This window comes from Dama dama, chromosome 9 (assembly GCF_033118175.1).
Source record: "Dama dama isolate Ldn47 chromosome 9, ASM3311817v1, whole genome shotgun sequence".
NCBI lineage: Eukaryota > Metazoa > Chordata > Mammalia > Artiodactyla > Cervidae > Dama > Dama dama.
This window is the reverse complement of record NC_083689.1, coordinates 7,739,071-7,760,494: the sequence shown is the minus strand read 5'-3', so window position 1 is coordinate 7,760,494 and position 21,424 is coordinate 7,739,071.

Sequence of the window (21,424 nt, the reverse complement as noted above, 5' to 3'; positions counted from 1 at the left end):
GCCTGTCTTGGTGTGTGGTCTCATGTCAGCTTGCCTGTGAGTCTGTTCCACGACAGGCCATGTTAGGTACTGACGAAGCAGTTTTCTTACAGATGAGAGTGTGGGGAAGGCAGGTACATAGGCTGCGATGTTCTCATGCTCCTGCCTCCTGCGCTCACAATGATGCCATCACACCACACTGCCACCAGCTCCTGGGCGTGCAGTTGCCAGGCACCACCCCCCCCAACCCACATAGGGCCATCCTTCAGTGGGCTTTGGAATCAACTTTTGACCCCTGGTCTGACAAGGCCTCTGAAGAGCCACAAAGTCCCTCAGTGGCTGCCTTTGAAAGTCTCAGCTAGCTGCTTGCTATTTAATAGAGAAGTGTAATTATTCTTGTTCTATATGTATGCATGCATGCTAAGTCGCTTCAATTGTGTCTGACTCTTTGTGACCCTATGGACTGTAGCCCTCTAGGCTCCTCTGTCCATGAGATTCTCTAGGCAAGAATACTAGAGTGGATTGCAATGCCCTCCAGAGGATCTTCCTGATCCAGGGATCAAACCCATGTCACATATATCTCCTGCATTGGCAAATGGGTTCCTTACCACTAGCACCACCTGGGAAATCCCAATTACTCTGTACATTGATCTCCAAAACATTTAATCTGATTAACTCCAACTGTTGCAATATTTGTCTATAGATTCTTCTTAGGTTTCTGAGTTAGGTCATCAATTCTCTGAAAATAAAGGAACTTTATTTCCTTTGTTTGCCATTCATTTTCTTATTACTTCTTCAAAGGCAATGATAGTTGTACAGTAGAAAAACCTTAACTATTAATTAACATCAAAAGAACAAAAAAGAAAAGACATAGGAGCATTTTGAACACCTTTGATAAAATTTAACTTGAAATCATGATTCAAACCTCACAGGTGCAGCCACCTAAACCACGCTGCCCACCCGGGGAGGCCTAGCTGCAGTGGCCAGGCATCTGCCCAGCACCGGTCAGTCCCCTGCCAGCTCCAGCTCACGCCTCAAGGCTCCTCCAAGAACCAGCAGTGGAAGATAAGAGGCTGCTTTCTCGGTCACAGCCCACTGAGCAATCCCACTGCCCAGGGGGCCTTTTACAGCCAGCCTGGGAGTAAGCGCCTACCTCCCAATTTGTCTGTGTGAGTGGGCTTCTACACCCAGAAGGACCTTCTGCAGGCAGTTACGAAGTGAGCAACACCTGGCTTGGAGGTGCTGAATTTACAGTGGCAAAAACATCGAATCTAGCAGTTTCCAACATTTCGCTTGTTTGAGCGTGGGAAGCTTTCAGAGGGAGTCCAGGGGTGCAGAGATCACAGGGGCCTAGAAGGCCTGGCTCTAGGGACTCCGAGGGCACGGCTTCATGCCTAGGCAGGCCCTGCAGGAGCGGCTGCAGGGGAGCTGGTGGGACAAGGACTGGTGAGCAGGATGCCTGGCTTCCAGCGAATGGCAGCATGTGCAGATCTCAGGCTGAGCGCTGGGCCACTCCCTGTTGGCCCCTCGGGGTAGGGGTCCCGAAGTGTGTGCTCACCTGTCCCAGCAAGGGTTGTGGCAGGGGATCCTCAAGGGCGACACTCTGAGGAGCCCCCAGTTCTGCAGGCCAGTGTCAGGGACACCACACGCCTGCACGTAGGAGGATTTCAACTCTGGCTTCTGGAGCCTTTGTGAGTTAGTAGGCAGCTGGACAGTGGAGCTGCTCCCCTCGGCCTGCTCTGCCTTTGGTCAGCTCCCAGGGGATGCCTAACCACCACCCTCTTTTGTTCACCAGTCTGGGTTCCTTCGTCCTACTTGTAGTCTTGCTACTTAGGGTCTGTTTGTATCAATGCTTCCACTGAACACAATGGAAAGACCTGAGGAAACCAAGATGGGTGGGCAGCTAAGCAACTCAGACTGTCGCTTCCTGGGAGAGCAGACGAATGAGCCTGGAGAACCCTCTGCCTCGAGATGGTAGCTAGAGTATAGGTGGAAACCACTCTTTATTACTCAACACACACAGACAGACAGAATAAGAAAAATTTGATATGTATGCAACCAAAAATCAGTTGGGAAATAGCATGAAGAAGGTAAATCTAACAGAACTTAGGTTGAAAGAAAAGGAATAATAGACCAATTCCTTGGATAAAGAAGATACTACTCAGTCATTAAAAAGAATTCATTTGAATCAGTTCTAATGAGATGGATGAAACTGGAGCCCGTTATACAGAGTGAAGTAAGCCAGAAAGATAAAGACCAATACAGTATACTAACACATATATATGGAATTTAAAAAGATGGTAATGATAACCCTATATGCAAAACAGAAAAAGAGAGACAGATGTACAGAACAGACTTTTGGACTCTGGGAGCAGGCGAGGGTGGGATGTTCTGAGAGAACAGCATTGAAACAAGTATATTATCAAGGGTGAAACAGATCACCAGCCCAGGTTGGATGCATGAGACAAGTGCTCAGGGCTGGTGCACTGGGAAGACCCAGAGCAATGGGATGGGGAGGGAGGCAGGAGGGGGGATTGGGATGGGGAACACATGTAAATTCATGGCTGATTCATGTCAATGTATGGCAAAAACCACTACAATATTGTAAAGTAATTAGCCTCCAACTAATAAAAAAAAAAAAAAAAGAAGATATGGTACATATATACAATGGAATATTACTCAGCAATAAACAATTTAAAAATAACACCATTTGCAGCAATGTGAATGGGCCTAGGACTTTCCCAGGTAGCACTAGTGGTCAAGAACCCACCTGCAAACACAGGAGATATTAGAGATATGGGTTTGATCCCTGGGTCAGGAAGATGCCCTGGAGGAGGACATGGCAACCCACTCCAGTATTCTTGCCTGGAGAATCCCATGAACAGAGGAGCCTGGTGGGCTACATACAGGCCATAGGGTCGCAGAGTTGGACACGACTGAAACAACTTAGCATGCATGCATGGCATGCACTAGAGATTGTTATACTAAGTGAAGTCAGACATAGAGAGACAAATATATCACTTATATGTGAAATATTTAAAGGGCTACAAATGAACTTGCCTACAAAACAAAATAGAGTTACAGATGTAAAATACAAAGTTATGATTACCACGGGGTGGAGGGGAGGGATAAATTGGGAGACTGGGATTGATATATACATACTACTATATATAAAATATATAGCTAGTAAGGACCTACTCTATAGCACAGGGAACTCTACTCAATATTCTACAATGGCCTATATGAGAAAAGGATCTAAACTACAGTGGATATATGTAAATGAATATGTAAATGTAACTGCATGTAAATGCATATGTAAATGTAACTGATTCCTTTTGCTGTGCAGCTGAAACCAGCACATCATCATAAGTCAATTACACGCCAATAAAATTTTTTTTAATAGAGCAGTTCCTAGAAGGAGTTCATTAGTATATTTAATATATTCAGAGAGATAAGAGGATGGAGAAGCAACCTAGGGTGCAAGGACATGATATTCTGAAGTAAATACAGATGGCAGAAAATATAATTTGGGGAATTAAAAATATATAATCACTGAAATTTAAATATCAATAGTGTCAACAAAATATTCCATAGCAGCAAAACTGTCCTTCAAAATGAAGGAAAAAAGATATTCCCAGACTAGCCAAAGATGAGCTGTTATGAGTAGACTTGGCCTATAAGAAATGCCCCGCTTGAAGTTACAACGAAAGGACGCTGGAGTAGTTTGAAGCTGTGCAAGAAACAAAGAGCGCTGCTCATCATAACTGCACAGGTGAACATAAAGGCCATTGTTACTGGCTTATGGCTTATGATGCCTCTTATTTTCCTATATGATTTAAAAGCATGTGCATAAAACAATAATTATAAATCTATTATAATGGGCACCCAAATGTATAAAGGATGTAATTTGTATGCATGTACTAAATGCCACTATTTGTACACTTTACAATGGTTACTGGTTAATTTTATGTTATGTGAATTCTACCTCAATAAAAATAAATAAATAAAATCAGTAAAATAGCTGTCTTAGGCCAGTCTCCCCAGGAGTAGACCCTGAGATGAGAATTGTTGTGCAGGCAGCTCATTAAGAAAATATTCCCAGGAGAATCCAAAACTACTCAGAGTGATCAACATATTTAATGAAATGCCCATCAAAATTCCAATGTCCTTTTTACAGAAGTGGGCATGCTAGAATATGTCAGTTATATGAAATCAGAAACCAGTAGCTGCCACCTTCTACAGGAGGACTTTGAAAACACCGCATGTATCAAGGGCTTCGGGTGTGTCCCAGAGAGCTCTCCGCTGTGGCATGCATGTATGCATGCTAAATTACTTCACTTGTGTCCAACTCTTTGCAACCCCATGGACTGTAGCCCACCAGACTCCTCTGTCCATGGGGTTCTCCAGGCAAGAATACTGGAGTACGTTGCCATACCCTCCTCCAGGAGATCTTCCTAACCCAGGGATCGAACCCACATCTCTTACGTCTCCTGCATTGGCAGGTGGGTTCTTTACCACTAAAGCCACCTAGAAAGCCCCCTCCTCTGTGGGCAGAGCCAAATGTAGGAGATTCTGTTCCCAAACTGGGCTCTCTGGTAACCATGGGGATGTTGGGCCCTGGAAAAAGGAGGTCAGAGCAATGCATGACTATTGGAAGCAGGATGAACAAGTACCATAATGGGGAGCAAGATCAGAATGGCAGCCTAGGGGCTCTGACCCTCAGGTGTCTATGAAAATGAACTTGGTAAGAACTTAGTGTTTCTGAGGCAATATAGATAGCTTACACACCAAAAAAGAAAAAAAGAAAAAATCAGAATGAGAAGGATGAGGCAGCTATCCCAGAGGAAAGCTTAATCTCTGCCCTTGCTTCCAGATCTAAGCCAGTGTTCAGACCCAGAACCTGTGTCCTATGAAGGACCTTGCATACTTTGGCAACCGTGTACAGTAGTGACTCCCCCAGTCTTTCCCAACAGGATATATGACCATTTGCAGAGTAGTTATATCTTGGGAAAAGGAGAACCCCCAGATCTTTCAAGGATGAGGAACACAGGGTCCAATTTCACTTTGATAGCTAGAGACCCGAAGCGCCATACAGCCTTCGCTATGGAGGAGTGTGCAGAGACCAATAACAAGGCAACTTCTGTCTCCATGTCCACCTGGTGGTCACTTTTTGAGTTCCCTAAAGCCAAGCATATTGGACCCTTGAAAAGACACTCTGTGGGGGCAGGGGTGGGGTGTGGGCAGTAAATCCTAAAGAGATTCAGACACTTTCCCCATTGGAATGGGATATGAGGCCCCACTGGGACTTACTCGTGTTTCTCTTCCAAAGTGAAGGACAACACACTGCACCTCACACCTCCTCCACCAAGAAGGAAGCACAGTGTCCCTCTGGTTGTTGGGGGCAGCATGCTCTGCGCTTGGGGATACTGCATCACATGAAGCCCAGACAGGAAATGCTTTCACGTCAGGTCCCAGCTGTGGTATGACCAGGCTTACCAATTGGACCATGTAGCTCATTAGATCCCATGGCACCAGAGAGATATGAGGTGCAGAAGACACTGTGAACATCTGATCAGCTCCGGTTGGGAGGTTCACAGGGCCCACTCTTCTCACTCACCATTTTTGCAGTTCCTGACATGCACCAGAAAGCAAGCATCCAACCATGGCATCTGAGTTGCCATGTGGCCCGAACTGTCCAAGACAAGCTGAGTACTGCCAGGTCCTCCAAGTCATAAGTTTAGGTGGGCCCTGCTAATCACCATCATGCAGGTCCAGAGGGGACAGTAAGCTGAAGAAACAGTTAACTGGGTTCTTTAAGCCACATCCTGTTGTCACATAGATCATTTCCTCAGCCCTCCTGGCCTTCTGGGGGCCCTTAAGACTAGCTGGCAAATAAGGGAAAATCAAGATGGGTTGGCTCAGTGAGTGGACTGCAGCTGTGCCCAGAGAAAACCTTGAAAACCGTGGTGATGGTACCTCCTAATGCAAGGACCTCCTCCTAAGACCATCTACCTTGTAGCCCATAAAAGTATAAGGGACACATGGAGGCAGCAGGAAATCCAGCTAAATATGAGCAGCAAATGGTTAAGCTAGGTAAGGAGCCTGGAAGAAGCAAATTGGAAGTGTAGGAAGAAGGAGTTCTGGGGAGAGGGCACAAAACTGTGAGATTTTCTGTCCCATGCTCAGGCCACCTGAGAGCATCCACTGCAGAGGAGTCAACCCCCATCAAGGGCTGTGCAGGGAGCTCATGGAGGCTCACAAGAGACCAAAGCTAAGACCCTACACAACCTCCTAAAGAAATCAACCTACCAACTCAGGGCCACGTTGCCTGTAGCTGGACAGGTTTCATTCTGACCAGGACTGACTTTGCCTTTCCAACCTTCAGTGGTTCAGCCAATACAAATCTCAGCTCACCAATGTCTGATTTACCTCTCACTAAAGGGTCCCCTTTAAAACATGACCAAAGAACCCATCACCTCTCCCACCAGTCTGAAGCTGTCTTTGACTGGCCTCTGAAAGATACAGATGAGGTACCAGCTTAGATGTAAAAACTCTGCAAGGATGGGCACTATGTCTCAGAATGTGGCATGTACTTTATTTTTTTTTAATTTATTTATTTTTAATTGAAGGATAATTGTTTTACAACATTGTGTTGGTTTCTGCCATGCATCAACATGAATCAGCCACTGGTATACATATGTCCCCTCCCTCTTGAAACTCCCTCCCACCTCCCACCCCATCCTGCATCTCTAGGTGGTCATAGAGCCCCAGTTTGAGTTCCCAGAGTCATATAGCAAATTCCCACTGACTCTTTTACATGTAGCATGTACTTTAAATCAATGTCTGCTCTATGGTGCAGAGATCTTAGGTCCTGAAAAGAGAGCACTCTGCCAGGGAGTGCAGTAAAGAGTCCCACTAGATTTCAAGTGATAGCTTCCACCAGATTGAGTACCTCTGCTGACAGGGCTAAGGAACCTTGATCATCCTGAGGAGTTGGGCTGGGGCTACACAATGGAGGCAGGGTTAGAAAGAATATGTTTTAGACCCAGGCAATCCCCAGGGGTGTCCTTCGCTCTTCAAATGCCTAGTTGTGATTGTAAGTGGCAAATGAAGTCACTATAGCCTGAGGAGTGTCTCATACTCCTCAAGGATGAGAATCTGGGTTATCCCTTGCCCCCAGGCATGTCACAAAGGCCAGCAAAGGTCAGTAGGGCATCAAATGGGGAGGGCGAGGATGATGAGTATCATCAGGCTTAGGACCTACTGCAGCAGCAGGGGCATGGTATACCCCACCAACTGTCCTTTTCAACATTTCCTAAGAACATGTGACCAACAAAATCTCAAGGAAGCTAGCCAGACAGAGTGGATTTAATAAGAGCAGTGAGGATGTGGTAGATGCCCTTGGTTTTCTCCCAGATCCTCTGTAGCAGCTGGTGTGCCCACAGCCAGCTGCTGTGAGTGTTGGCTGGAGCAGTTAGCAGCTGCTCTTCTCAAGAGGGTTATCCTTGTCCAAGTGGGAGTGCCTGGTCTGGGAAGCTAGCACCACCCCCACTGCAAGGCTGACCTGAGCCTGGGACCATGAAGGATCTGACCAGGATGGCCAGCCCTTTGTCTTAAGGTTGCAGCAACTCTGCCGCCAGTGCAAGAACTTTTCTCTGGGCTTCAGTGCAGAACATATCCTGGCTTAGCTTTCTCCTCCTCCCATACTACTACTGCCTCTCTGGTGGCTCAGACAGTGAAGATCTGCCTGCAATGCCGCAGACCCGAGGTCAATCCCTGGGTCCGGAAGATCCCCTGGAGAAGGGAATGGCAACCCACTCCCGTATGCTTGGCTAGGAAATCCCATGAACAGAGGAGTCTGGCAGGATACAGTCTATGGGTCACAGAGTTGGACACGTCTGAGCGACTTAGCGCACACACATGCACACACAAAAAGCATTAACCATGAGGGAAAACATGAAATTTTGAACATTGTAATTAAAACTTTCTTTTCATCAGAAGACACTATTGAAGACATCACAAGACACTTTTCAGGTGTCTCAGGACTTCTCAGGTGGCCCAGTGGTAAAGAATCCGCCTGCAATGCAGGAAACACAAGAGACCCAAACCCTGGGTTGGGAAGATCCCCTGGAGAAGGAAATGCAAACCACTCCAGTATTCTTGCCTGGGAAAGCCCATGGACGAAGGAGCCTGGCGGGCTACAGTCCACAGAGCCGAAAAGAGTCAGACACAACTGAGCACCCACACGTTGAATCAGTGAAAAACCATGAAGTTTAAGAAAATATAACTCACAAAACTGACAAATATGAAGTGCTTCAAAAAAATCAAGAAAAATACAACCCAATAGAGAAATAGGTAATACTTTAATACACACTTCTTAAAAGAGGATATTTAAACAACCAATTCATTACTCGTAAGGGAAATGCATGCTTAAATAATAATGAGCTACAACTCCATATCCACCACAATACCTAATATTAAAAAAAAAAGAACTAGCCACGTGGAACAATGAAATCTTGTGCACTCTAGAAAAAGTTTAAATTGGTTCAATTGTCTTGGCACTATCTGCTAAAGTTGAATATGCCTCCATCCTTTGACTTAGCAATCCATTTTTAGGTTAATACCCCAAAATAAATGCACTTACAACAAGAAATACAAATAAATGATGTTCAGAGCTGGTTAGGGAAATTAAAGTGGAGGAAGTCTTGTTCAGGCTTCAGAAGCAGAAGAGCAGACCTCTGATCCTGCTTCTGACCTGTGTAGACATTGCCCGGATTCCGTGCCTGCCCACAAGCACAGCTAGTCAGGGGGAACTTAAGATAAGAAAGGGAGTGGGTCCTAGAATTCTTGAGCCCCTGGAGGTCTAGCCAACTGCACCCAGGGTTTAGCAAAATCATATGACTCACAAGATAAAGACAGACAGCCTTGTAAAATGCTAACGTAAAACCAGAGCTACATTTTTGCACACAAACTAATGACATCAGTTTGCAGCTTGGGATTATAAGTGGGAGCCCCCAACACCGCAATCTGAAGTCTCACCCGTGGAGTGGACACACTACCCAGGGCCTTCTCCCAATTGGGACTCCAGATTGCTGTTAATGAGGGACTTCCCAGCTTGCTGGATTTCGCATTGGCACAGTGGTAAAAAATCTGCCTGCCATTGCAGGAGGCACAAGAGATGTGGGTTGGGTCCCTGGTTCAGGATAATCCCCTGGAGAAGGAAATGACAACCCATTTCAGTATTCCTGTCTGGAAAATTCCATGGACAGAGAAGCCTGGCAGGCTATAGTCCATGGGGTCACAAAAGAGTCAGACGTGACTGACTGAGCACATGCACATGCACACATGTGCACACGCACACACGTGCACATGTGTGCACACACACACACACACAAACTCCCAGCATGCTGTTTAAGTTTGGGTGTTGATCAGCCCAATTTGGTGATATATGCTCTATTACTCTCCTCTATTGTTTCTATTTCTCTTTTCTTTTAATGACTGTATACTGAAGTTAAGTTAAATAATTGTCTATTAAATATTGAAATTGTTTGTTTGTAATGAGTTGGTTTTTTTTGTTAATGAATGCTTTGAACCTGAAATGAAAGTAAAACATTTGGCAAAACATAGCCTCATTATTCACGGTTGACCCAAACAGGGAAAAAAACACATTCAGCAACAGAAGAAGGTATTTTTAAGAGGGGTATATGCACATAATGGAATACTATGCAGCAATGAAAATAAACAAGTTACAACAAGCAACAATATGCATGAGTCTCAGAGCTCTAATATTGAATAAAAGAAGCTCCAACACAACAAAACATGTACTGTGTAGTTCCATTTACATGAAGTTCAGAAAACAGGCAAGGATAAACTATGGTGTTTAAGAATGTAGGTGTTTAAAAAAGCAAATATAATTATAAAGTTGGAATAGTGGTTGCCTACAGAAAGTTACAAGGAGGAAGAAAAAGAGAGTTATTAGAAGCATAAGGGTACTTTTGGGCTGCAAGATGCATTCTCTTTCTTGATCTGGGTGGTGTTCTCACCATAAAGGCATTTATATTATGATAAGTTTCAGTTTGTACAATCTTGTTTGGTAAAATTTTATGTACAGATGTTATTTTTCAAGTGAAATTTTTTTTAAAGTGAAAAATAAAGGATGCAATTACACAGTATAAAAGCAAACCTTCAGGAATTAGCAGAATATTTTAATGTAACTTCTAAAAATGTTAAATATGACCACTGAAATTTTAAAGCAATGTGCACATAGTAGCTGGGTTCAGCAGCAGATTAAACATAGTTGAAGAGAGAAGTCATGAAGCGAAAGGCATATTCTGTGAATTTATCCAGAATGCAGCAGAGAAGAGAAGGTGGAAAACACAAAAAAAGAGATTAAACGGCACCAGGGGATACAGTGAGAGGATCTAATCTGTGTCTATCTGGAATCTCCAAAGAGAAGGTGATAAGGATTTATTTGGGAATGGCTACAAGCATTAAGAGAGTTATATAAATATATTAAGAGAATTTCCCTGAACTGAGGAAAGATATAAATCCACAAGTGTACAACATATCCTACACCTAGACATATTATAGTAAAACTGAGGAATATTCACAACAAAGGGAATATCTTTCAAGCACCCAGAGAGAGGAGAAATCACCTATAAAGGAAAGACGTATAGAACTCCAAACAACAGCAATTGAAGCTATTGTGGTCGCCTCCAAAAGGCCTCCACTAACCTTCACTTCATTTGTGCCTTTCAGAGCCCCCTCCCACACTGAATGGCTTCCCAGCTGGCGCTAGTGGTAGCGAAGCCACCTGTAATGCAGGAGACGTAAAAGACACAGGCTCCATCCCTGGGTCGGGAAGATCCCCTGGAGGAGGAAATGGCAACCCACTCCGGTATTCTTGCCTGGAGAATCCCATGGACAGAGGAGCCTGAAGAGCTATGACCCATAGGGTTGCAAAGAGGTGCAGTGAGTGAAGCGACTTTGCCTGCAGCAGCCGCACTGAATAGGGTTGGCTCCGTGACCAATAGGACATTGAGGAAGTGATGATGTGTGGCTTCCAAAGCTAAAACATGAAGAGCATTCATACTTCCACCTCAGTCTCTCAAGTTCTGGAGAAAGTCAACCACCCTGGAAGGAAAACACTTAGAAGGCCTATGGAGAGGTTCTTGTGGAGAGAAACTGAGGCCTTTAACCAACAGCCATGTGACCTCCCCAGAAGCAGATCTCCAGGCCTTCAAACAATATCCAACTTCACAACAGATCTTAAGGCAGAACAGAATAGCTAAGCTACTCCCAGATTCCTGATCCACAGAAACCATGGAAAATTATTTTTGGTTTAAGCAACTAAGTTTTAGGGCTTCCCAGGTAGTGCTAGTGCTAAAGACCCTGCCAATGCAGGAGATATAAGAGACTCAGGTTCGATTCCTGGGTCAGGAAGATCCCCTAGAGGAGGGCATGGCCACCACTGCAGTATTGTTGCCTGGAAAATCCCATGGACAGAGAAGCCCATCCCTAGTGTCATGCAGAGTTGGACATGACTGAAGCGACCTAGCACGACATGGCACAACTAAGTTTGGACGTAATTTGTTTTGCAGCAATAGATTCAGTTCATTAGAATAACAGCTACAAAGTTTCGAAAGAAAATTAATGCCAACATAGAATTGTATATTGAGCAAATCTACTCCTCAAGGACAAAGGGAAAATAAAATCACTTCAAGATAAACAGAAATGGAGGGAATTTAACACCAGAGTTGGCTCTCAAGGAATTCAAGTATGTGCTTTGAGAAGAAGGAAAATAATTCTGGAAGGACAGTCCAGGGTATAAGAAGAAATGATCAACAAACACAACAGTAATATGTGGATGAATCCAAACAACCACTGTCCGTAAGACAATGAAACATCTAATTTGTGAGGTTAAAGAAAGAACTAAAACACTCAGTAATACTAAGTTGGAAAACTATGATTGGAGCTAAAACATTCTAACGTACTTTTATTGCCTTGGAGGTAATCAAATATTTAAGTCTCTGTTAACTTAATAGTCAGGTTAAACAACTCAAGAGGCAGCATTGAAAGACTAGAATCAGCATGTATAAATTTCAAGCCTGTATAGAGAAAAATCAATAAAGGTGGGAGGGAGTATTAAAACAAAAATCTCCATTAAGGCAAGAAAGTAGAAAAGAACTAATTAAAGTGGAAATAAAGACAAATCGAAAGAAACAAATCCAGATATATCAATAGTCACAGTAAATACTGGGCTATTCTTAACACCTAAAAGACAGGATCATATCAGGTTAAAACAAAAAACTATAACTCCCAGTTCTATGCTGTTTTCAGGCAACACAACATAACAATGGAACGCAGAGAAGTTGAAAGCAAGAACACAAGGAGAGATATATCAGGCAAATATTGGCCAGATGTCCAAGAAAAAGGAACATCTGACTCTGAGAGAACACATAGCAGAGAGGACCAATACTGGTGGGGAAGGCATGACACAAGCTTGCCCAGGGGGCAGAGGCCCTCTTGCTGCAGCAGCAAAACTTCCCAGGTGCTGGCAGCCTCCATAAAAATCCCCCATCTCTTAAGCCATAAAAAACAATTTCCAACACCATGTGTCATATAGGCCAAGGTCTCTGCAAAACCATTCAGTCAGAAGTTAATATCACAAGACAATTTTTTCAAGCCCTATGTCTTTGAAGAGTTTCTAAAGAAATTTAGTAAGGTGCATGGATTTGAGACCGTATAAGAAGTCATTTGGATTTTATACAGCAGCAAACAGAAAATACTATAGAAATACTATTTACAGCAGCAGCTACAACCATCACCAAAAAATGTAGCCGGGGATCAAAACGTGCACAACCCGCATATCACAAAATGATACCATAAATCACGCACACTGCCAAGACAGTTAGGACCCACCGCCGGAGCCTTTGCAGGAGCAGGGACCCCTCAGGGACCCTCCCACGTGGCCGCGGCACCGTCGTCCTGGGTGTGAGCCTCTGTTGGGCCCCTTGCTCCTTCTCTTCTGGCTGCCTGCTGGTGAGGCTGGTATTTCCACATCCTGTCCATCTTACCCACCCACTCCAGCCTAGGAGCCTCCAGGCGAGGGGCAGCCTTCCTGGAGGCTCCGACGGGCTCGACAAGCAAGTGTTACGAGGAGCAGGTGCAGCCTGTCCGCCAGGTCAGCCCCTCGGCCTCCTTGCCAATCGCAGTGACACCGGAAGCACACAGGTCTCCGAAGACCCGAGGGGCCTAGGACGCTGAGGTCTCTGTAAGGCAGGCATTCATGAATACGGCATGCTTACGACAAACGCCTCCCCTACCCCATCCGCGCTCCAACACCAGCACTTGTGTGCCCCACAGACTCAAGACCAGGTCACCGAGGCAGTAAGTGGACCCCCGTACCTGCCATGTATATAGCAGCATCGTCCTCACCCACAGCTGGTGCTCACGACATCCACTCCTGCTTCTAGTGAGTCTGCGGTGTCTACAGGGCTCGGCTGGGGTGGCTGCAGACGGGCTCTGGGCGGGCTGGCCAGGCTGGGGAGGGGCCAGGTCAAGGATGGGGCCATGGTGGGCGGGCCCTCTCTGAATGGGGACAGGACTAGGCTTGGGGCGGGGCGCGTCCGTAGTGTGGGCGGGGCCAAAGTGGGCGGGGCCAGTGTGCACTCCGGAAGGCGGACGTGGGCCGGCAGGCCTGCGTCCAGGAGCCAGGGCAGGACATCTGTCGGCGGGGGCCCTGGGTGGGTGGCCATGGCCCTCAGGGAGGCAGCGCGCGGTCAGATCCTGGAGCGAGCTCAGCCGTGGGGAGAAACAGAGGCCCCTGAAGCAGAGGCTTGTCACGTGGCCTTTAAACCCCGACAAACATCGCTTTTCCTGGACATTTTCAAAACGTACTGCGTATAAAGTAGTTTCTAACGTTAGCCAACGGTTCTGAAGGCTACTCAAGGATGAGCCATGGGAGTTGATTTATCCCCAGTCTCCAAGCGACATGAGAGTCTGGGCTGAGAGTGGGCTATCCTCCCGTGCCGGGCATGCTGGGATGAGGGACGTCCCCCGAGTCTCCCACATCAACCTGCCTGTCTCTGCAGCAGGCATCTGTGTAGGTGTGGGTGTGCAGTAAGAATTAGGGTCGGGGGGGGGGGGCACACACAGTGAGGGTGAGGGACTCTGTTATCTGAGCCCTTAACCATGCAAGGGTGTGCTAGGCCCTGGGCCAGGGCAAGAGAACGCACAGGAAATAGGACAAGAGGAGAAGGGAGGAAGAGGGAGGTGAGGAAGGAGGGAGGAGGAGCAGAAGGAAAAAGAATGGCCCGAGAGGAAGGTGAGGAGAGGGGGAAGGGAGGAAGGGGGAAACAGAGAGAGGGAGAAGAGGAGAGGAGAGAGGAGGCGGACCAGGGGAGAGTGTGGAGCAGGGGGTCAGAAGACAGAATGGAGCCGGGAGGCGGGTCATCGGACAAGCTCCCACGCCTGTGTGGTCTGTGTCTAGGCACTGGAGGAGGCAGAGGCTGCCCAGGTCCAGATTGGAGGGGTCAGAGGTCAGGGGCCAGCTCAGGGTTGGGAGCTGCTGGGGTAGCATGGTGGAGGGCCTGGCCTCGGTCTCAAAGTGGAGCGACACAGGTCTCTCCAGGACTGTCTGGTCCCTGATGGCTAAGTGAGGCTACCTCTTCCACTCAGGTCCAGCAAAATCAAGGATCTGAGTCCTCATGAGATACACCAACCCCAAAAAAGTGAAACCGGACAAGCCAAAGGGCCAGATAGTCTTGTGTCCTGCCCGCACTTACTGAGCAAGATGAGGGTCCTGGGCACATTGCAGGCAGAATACTATTTGCCCACCATCCTCACACCTTCCAGATACGGCCACTGGGAAAGTTCTGGGTTCTAGACCAGCTCAGGGGTGCCTCAAGCTGTGGGTGGGTGGGCCACTCGGGTGTGGCTAGAAGCTTGTCCAATTCCAGCTGGACACATAGTGTCTAAGTGTTTAGCAACCATGCAGATGCCAGGACAAAAGCACTTGCACTGATGGGATAGGAGAACTGCAGGCTAAAGGCTCCTCTGCAAGGCTGCATGCGATGCTGACAGAGTGGGGTCAGGGGGGACTATGAGGTGGGAGGAAAGGGAGGGCATCCAAGTCCAGCCTTGCCTCATTATCCATACCACCTCCACTGTAGCCCCGGCTGATAGCCTGACCTCTGAACCTCGGTTTGTCTCTGTCTGATGGGGACGTGTGCAGAGCACTTGGGTCATGGGTTGGTGATACCTGCTGACTCCTCACTCCCCTCCAGGTTCTGAATCCCTCACAGGAGTGTCAAGGGTAGGTGGGGTGGGGGGGGTCAACAAGACTCGTGCTCCTCAGAAATTCTCACAGCTCAACAGAGGCTCTCAGGCCCTCAAATCCCAAAAGTCAGACAGCCCCTCCACCCCCCACCCAAGACCTAGCCAGTCTCTCAGCATTTAGGTTAGGGATAACACAGCCCCACATGCCAGCCTTACCTGCTGTATTGCTGATCCTGCTCGTGACCCCAGTTGTCTTGATGCTCACACGTCTGCACTGCTTGCTGAACCCAGGGTAGGCAAGGCCTGAGCTAAGAGGCTGGAAGGAGACTTGAGGAGCCCTGGGAATTGCAGACACATTTATTCTCTCCTGGCTGATGCAGCAGCAGCAGTAGACACGCTATCATCTCTTTTCTCCTGGTTGACCCAATGGACACAGCTGTGCTGAAGCAGTAGAGTGCCACCACTTTCTAGGTGGAGTTCACATATCTCTACAGCACAAAATAGTCCATGACTGAGCGAGTACCTCGTGACGCGCATGGGCAGTGCTACAAATGAGCTCAGCTGGTACATAGTCATTATTTACAAAACAAGAGCCTGAACACGCCGTCTTGGCAAGTTTGCTCTCTCCCCACACCTGCACACACCTGCATTCTCACAGCCGTGGCTCTGCCGGCCACCTCGCTGTACCTCACAGGTGAGAGGACCCAGAGGGAGCCTGAAGCTGGTTTTGTCACTACCTGGGTGTAAAGAACTATTTGAACCTCTCTGAAGTTTTATCCTTACCTGTGAGGTAGATCGTAACATGTTCAGCGTTACAGTGTTCAAAGCCAGTGTCCATGGCTGGGCCCCTCCCCAGACCCTGTCCGCTGAGCCCCACACCAGGCAGAGTTTGGAAGGTCCCTGGGGCAGGTGTGTCCTTTGGGGAGGGGTCTTGCCCAGATGGACAAGAAGGTGTGGGGACAGAGCAGGAGAAAAAAGCAGAAGGGTCTCCTCTGGTCCAGCACAAGCCCTCTTCACAGAACAGCCTGAGAAGACCCTCCATCAGGCCCAAGGGTTAGGAAGTCCAGCTGTGCCTGGGTCAGGGAGAAGGCTGTGCCCCATCAAGCTCAGGACCAAGCCTTTCACTTCACAGGGAGACATCACCCCCCCCCCCCCGCCCCCACCTGCTCAGTGAGATAAATGTCCAGGCCAGGCCCGCTCCTGCCCAGGGCTGGGGACAGGAGGGTCATAGAGAGCGTGCCAGACTAGACCCCAGTCCGTCCCTTTGGTTGCATTTCCTGTCTAGGATGGTTCCTCAGGCCAGTTCAGCTGAAGTTCCTAAAAGCGACCAAGGTTTCTGGTTCCCCTGGCACCCAGCCAGGATCTGAAGTGTGGGACGGCAGCCCCAGTAACGAGGGACTCCTTTCCCTCTGGATTAAGCAGGACGCTGGGTTTGGGGTCTGGAACATGCCCTCCCAGTCCCAGGCAAGCCCGTCCCCTCCCAGGGTCTCCAGGACCTCCTGATCTGTGAGGCAAAAGGCCCCTGTCTGCAGCTCAGGGCTGAGCTGGCGGTCAGCACTGTCCGTGACCCCACCCCTACACCACGTCCCACTGTACCGCAGAGACCATTTGAATCCTGGCGGCCAGCCCCACTCCCGCCCCTGGCCAGCTGCTGTGGCCAAGGATGCGGCTGGGATCGCCGCCAGGCTTGCGGGATGCTCCGCCCCTCCCCCTCCTTGGGACGCCCCCCGCCCCCGCCCCTGAAACTGGGTCTCCTGGCCAGGCCCCCTTCCCAGGACTCCCCCAAGCTCCTCCCCTTGTCCCACCCCTCCCTCTTCTGCAGACTCTCCGTATCCCAAAGCCCCTCACTCATCTCTCCCTGCCGCTCTGGGGGCCTCCCGGCCACAACAGAAGGTCTTCCCCTGGTTCCTTCTGTTCCAGGATCTGCCTGCTCCAGGGATGTTGGACAAAGAGGATGAGGTTGCTGTGAGCAGGGTGGGCTTGGAGCTGCAGATTTAAGTTTAATGTCTCTGTGCAGACCGCAGGCACAGTGCCTGCTGCTGTGGGTGCATTGTCCTGCCAGCCCTTATGCTGAAGGAGTCTGTCCCGGAAAAACGCCTGTACACCCCATGGCATGCACACTCTCCCCGTCTGTAAATGAGTAACAAGGTGGAATGCAGACCAGGATGCTGGCTTAGACCCCACTGGTCCACCCAAGGACCTCTCTACCAGGACTCTCCTCCCTCCTGGTCATCTTGCTGGGGTGCTGTATACCGTCAGTGCTTAATAAGTGCTGGGGACTGACACCCCTCTGTGGCCTTCAGAAGGGTGAGAGGAAAGACTTTGATCCCAGAGAAATAGGTGGAAAGAGCAACAGAATCCCTTCACCAACATACTGTGTCTGTACTCCCCTACCACCCCTGTGTGTGTGGAGTTTGCAGAGTGTGTGGTGGGGGGACAGGGTGTATGGGGGTTGGGGGGGGGTCTTCTACCCTTAACTGTCCCAGAACTTCTTGAAGAGAGAGGCCCAGTTTAAATGCTGCACCCCCAGCTCTGTCCTGGTCAGGCCAGCCCTCTAATCCACAGTCCAAGGTCTCACTGGCCACTGAGTCTCAGGACCTCCCAAGCAGGGATGCGGGCTCAGGGAATCAGCTGAATAACGCCCAGCCCCCAGCTTGAATCCTGGCTGCACTCCACCTTTCTGCCTGGCCCACATCCCCCAGAGCAGGAAAAAAGACCCGAGGAGGCAGGCACTGTGGGGGTCAAGGGAATGTGGGCTGCTCTGTGGGCCCACCCCACCCAGCAAGGTCTCAGTGAGAGGGACTCTCAGGATCCTCCCCCCAGGGGCCCAGGCACACACAGGCCCTGCCGATCACAAAAACAGCACCTCACCCTCCCATGCTCCCCATCCGCTGCAACTCTCCACGTACACCGTAATGCCCAAAACAGACCGAGCCTCAGGCACTTGGAGGCAGGGGCCAGGACAGACCCGGAGGGGATCACACCGTGTTCCTTCCCTCCATCTCCATCTCCATCTCAGAGAGCTGTGAGTCAGCTGGGGTGACCCTGATGGGGGTGCGGGCTGTTCTCATGCAATACCATCTCCTGGCCCTGGCCAGAGCTGACAAAAATACATACATACATACAGTCTTTAAGAAAACCGTCTTCAAAAACAGCAAAATTCTGTAAAGCAATTATCCTTCAATAAAAAATAAATAGATTAAAAAAAAAAAAAGAAAGCAGCCAATCTTTCTGTGTGGAATAACAGCATCGACTCCTTTCTCCCCCCACCCCACAAAGATCTCTGGGATGCTCTCCCAGGACAAAATGAGCCTAGCCCCTCTCCCTCCAGGAACAGGAGAGAACTTCCATCCTGTGATGGCCTGGAAAGGGAGGAAGCATGTGCAGGATGGGAAGAAGTGGGATGGAGGCCGGTGGATAGCCAGGTCTGAGGGGTCCCAGTGGCTTAGTCCTAGAGAGGAGGGGCTGACTGGAGCCCCCACGGGACCCTTCTCCCCAGGAAGCCCTTCCCCAGAAGCTCCCTCCTGAGGACCTCCTCCCCCAAAAGTCCTGCCTAAGCCTCCCTCTCCCCAACTGTGGAGCCAGCCCGGCTCTCAGCTCCTAAGTGAGGCTTTTGGTTCTTTATGAGTCTCCTACCCAATAAAAGCATCACCACTGTGCCCCGTCCAGAACCTCTGGAAACAGCTGACAGCAGTCCTGGGTTGGGTGGGTGCAAGAGGAGCTGCTCTGAGCATGGGAAGTGTGGGCTCATGACCCACGGAAGCACAACAGTTGCTCCATCTCGGGTCTCGGTCACTCAGTGGGCCTGGTTCTGGTTGCTGCAGCCGGGGGAGCCTCAGCCAACCCGGCCTTGAGTGTGGGGCAGCTGCAGCCCTGCCCTACCTCAAGCCCTCCCAGTAACCCAGGCTCAGGCCCCTCCCAGGAATGTCCAGAGGGATCCGGTAGGGATTGACAGCAAAGGGCTCCGGTTAATAAAAGTTTGATAGGAATTTCATATGTTGATACAGGTCCTAGACGTTTTCCAGGAACATCTGGCAGAGGGTGAGCCCTGTTTGCGCTCTCAGTGAGAGTGTTTTTTCCAGGTCCTCAGCCCCGTCTCTTTCCCTGGGCCCCGCTGGGGTCTCTGGGTTGCCACCCCCTGCGGTGGCCTGAGCCCCTCCCATACCCGGGAGCAGACCGTCCCTGGAATGGGAGCCAGAATCCAGGGCCAGCCCAGGGACGGACATCAAGTCTGATTCTTCCCCCTCGTCTCTGCCTCCTACCTCCTCCCAGCAATCCAGGAGAGCAGTCCTTCCTGCCTGCCATCAGGCAGGTGTGCGACCTGGGGAGGGCAGGGGTGGCAGGGAGGGGCTGCAAGCCTCTACTACATGCGCTGGGCTGGGCTGTGGCCCCCTCCGGCCCTTGCCCACTGTGACGGCCTCCAACCTCTCTCACACACACCCCAGGACCTGGGGCTTCTGGGGTCCCTGTAGGTAGGCTCCAAAGAGACAGGGCAAAGCACCCTGAGGTCTGTCTGAGGTGCTGACGGGAGAGAGCTGGACTCCAGGGGCAAACTGACCCCTGGGTAGACCTGGAGGTGAGAGGTCAGAGGCCGGTCCCTGAAGAAGTCAGCAGCACCCCCAAAACCACTGTTGGAGAAGCCCCATGGCTATAGCAGAGCCTTCATTTGAGGGTATGTGGTGGCCTAAAGAGATCTCATGACAAATCAGGTTTCAACCGTAACTATGCCAGGAGGGTAAGGGCAGGCAAGACTCACCCCCAAAGACCCCTGGGCTTTAGTCCCAGAACCCAGGGCAGCAGGTAGACAGTAAGCGTGGAGACCTGGGCTGCGGCCAGTGGGACCCATTGGCACTCATCCCACCCTTGGGTCACCCTGTGGGGGTTGGGAGCCAGCATCATCAGGGGGCTACTTTCAGCTGAGCAGTCTGTATCCCCCTTCCCCCAGCTGCCTTGTGCCACCTGTGTGGCCCCTGTAGAAGCCACTGTTTGTCTTTCACCTCTCTTTCTTTCTAATAAAATGAAGTGGCGTGGAGGCAGATACCACTTCCTGTCTCCTTTTAAAATGCGTGATGTGTGCTGCAGCACTGGGCCAGCTCCCCTCACCAGACCACCGGTGCAGCAAAATTGCCCCGACTCTCCTGGGTCCCCTTGGATCTCAAATCTGGCCTTGGAAGCCCCCAGACGCGTGCACACAGAGCCCGGGCCAGCCGAGAGCAGACCTGAGTGGGAGGCGGGGGTGGCATGGTGGCCTCCACTTTGGGCAAACTGAAGGACGGCCCCGGGAATCCAGAAGCGAGGTGGGGCCCACCGTCCTGGGCCCTGCAAGATGCCGCTGGGGCCTGGGAGCGCCAAGTCACACTTGGGCACTGGGGCTCAGGGGTCATTCCTGCACCCCATGGCAGTGACTAGGTGGGGCAGGAGACTGTTCTCCATCCCCTAGCGCAGGGCTTGCCGCGTGGGGTGATAGTGGCATACGGGACAATGCTTGGCTCCTGCACGGTCGTGTGGGGCATGGTGGGAATGTGAGGCCTCCCTCAGATTGGGGAGGGCCCCCCATCTGAGCCTCAGCGTCAAACATTTGCTCTAAATTACAGTCAATGTGTTTCATAATGCTTTATGCTTTTCCTGCAGACCTAATCTCTGCTGCCCCCAATACCCATCACACAAACATCCTCAGCCAATCCTGTGTGAAGAGGCCCAGCCCAGCCCACTGGATCTGGGTGCAGGAGACATGCCACCTCCCCCAAACCACAGCGGTGCCTGAACTAGCTAGACAGATGAGATTGCCTTAGGCCCAGAGGTACCAGGCTCCAGGTGTCCACAGCCCCAGTGTCCGTGACCTAGATGCTCACAGACCAGAGAACAGGAGGGTGGAGGGTCAGGGCCAGCTCTCCATCCACTTCAGCCCAGCAGCAGGGCCACATTGACAGGTGTGCCTTCAGCTGCCGCCTGTCTCCCCAGGGTCCTGTCCTTCTGCCAGCACAAAGGGCCTCCTCTCCAGCACTCAGCGCAAGCAGCTTATTTGTCAGTTCAGCACCCCCCACCACCTGCATGTCCCCACACACCAAGGAGCTGGGAAGGTGGGGCTGCACTCAGCACCCACACGGGGGACCTGTTCTCACCTCCTCCTCTCTGTACCCACCCACCTGCCCTGGGACCCAGCCAA